This window comes from Galeopterus variegatus, unplaced genomic scaffold (assembly GCF_000696425.1).
Source record: "Galeopterus variegatus unplaced genomic scaffold, G_variegatus-3.0.2 Scaffold5122, whole genome shotgun sequence".
In the NCBI taxonomy this organism is placed as follows: Eukaryota; Metazoa; Chordata; class Mammalia; order Dermoptera; family Cynocephalidae; genus Galeopterus; species Galeopterus variegatus.
This window is the reverse complement of record NW_007731233.1, coordinates 70800-72813: the sequence shown is the minus strand read 5'-3', so window position 1 is coordinate 72813 and position 2014 is coordinate 70800.

Genomic DNA, 2014 nt, shown 5'->3' with positions numbered 1-2014 from the left:
ACTTTAGAACTCAGTATATAAGAATGACCACTGGAAATTCCATACAAACAAAGAAGAATCAGCCATCAATAGAAGAAGCTAAGTTGTATTATCTGGGTGCCTAAGTTATTGATGACAAGTTCCTGATTTTCTCTGTTTTAAGGACTCAGAGAAGTGAAGTTGATAGATGGGAAAAGGCAGAGTACAACAGGAAGTGACATCTGCTTACCTGGAGCAACTCCTACTACTTCCCAATCTCTTTCTTCACCAATGTACCCCCTCTCTCACACCTTAGCCTTGCACTAAACCTAGAACTGTCCGTATGTGGAAGCCAGTTTGGTTCTTAACCAACCTTTCATATCCAAATTTACCAGTACCCAGCAAAGCACCTAGTGTTTAATATGTGCATCTTGAATAATTAATGAATTACTGGAACCTTGACATCAAGCTTTTCCACCCTGTAAGTCTCTGTACTCCCCCCCCCCGACATCCACAGCCAGCCCAGCAATGACCACCAAGCCACTGCAGGAAGCTCCCTGGGCTCCCATGCTACAGCAGTGGGGGGCCAAGAGCCTCATCCACACACTCCTGACATCTGCATCCAGCCCAGCAATGACTGAGCCACCACTGGACGCCCCCTGGTCTCCCCCGCTGGAATGAGGGTGGTGCCACAGGCCTCAACCACACCCAACCTCCTTCCTCCTTCTCCCACCCTATTTCCTTCCCCCTTTCCCTCTCCCCCTACCCCCAACTGCTCCACAACATCTTAGAATGTAAAAAAATAATATCAATTAAATAAATAAATTTTAAAAAATAAAAGATGAAAAAATAAAAGAGATTAAAAAAATAAATAAAATAAAAATGGTCATTATGTGTGTTTTACCACAACCAAAAATAAAAACTAAAATAAAGAAAAAAGGAAACAAGTTCTGAACACATTATAACATGGATGAACCTTGAGCATATTATGCTAAACGAAATAAGCCNCAGAGTTTCAGCTTTGCAAGATGAAAAGAGTTTCGGAGACGGATGGTGGTAATGGTTGCATAACAATGTGAACACATTCATATACTCAACACTACTGAACTACACATTTAAAAATAGTTATTGCGAGGCTTCTAGTCAAGATGGCACAATAGATGGTCCCCAGTGTCACTCTCTCTCACAGTTAACCAATTTACAACTATTAAAAAGCAATGATAGCAAGCTGGGGCTGCTAGAGCTCAGGGAAGGGGAGGAAAGACCTATGGAGTGCATGAAGGCAGGAGAAGCCACAATGAGAGAAAGAAAGAACCGCTCTGATCGTTTTAAGCCCTGACCACTTCAAGGCTGGAGCTGGTGAGTGCATGGAGCAGGAGCTGGCAAAAGCCACTGCTATGCCTTTCCTATGAAGTTGCTTGGAGGCTGCAAGGGAGAGGGGGGCTTTGGGTGGCCCCCAGGCCAGCAGGACCACTGTCAGGATTCCTGCCCACATGGGAGTGAAGGGCCACAGACAACTGGAGGAGGGAGCCACTCAGAGGCTGGTGGGTTGTCTCAAGGGACTGGTGCATGACCTGTCCTGTGAGACATGTTTGGAGTTCAGGTGGTAGGGGAGAGAGGCTCACTGGGGGAATATTGGGGCACAGCATGGAGAGCTGATCTGCCCCCCAATCAGCAAAGGCCCATTCAGTGGAGACTGGTCAGGAATATATAACTGCAGGAGGTGCAGTTTGCTGAAAAGACTCAGGCCCAGACCAGAGTTTCTATATAACCCAGGTGTACCGGACCTCATGAGACCCGGAAGTGCTCACAAGGTCAACAATTAAAACTTGAGCTGCACAAAAAGCCTTCCCCAGGGAATCATCAGCAATGAAGCCATTTAGCTCAACCACAGGGCTCAAGTGCTGGTCCCCACAGGAAGTTCCCCCATTTTAGAAGTAAGCAAATTACAGCAAATTAGTTCCAGTGCAGAGTTTAAGTGGTGGGAACAGTGAATAATCCAACACAGAACTGAAAGAAAAAACAAATTACCCACAGATCAGAGACAAAGTTTGAT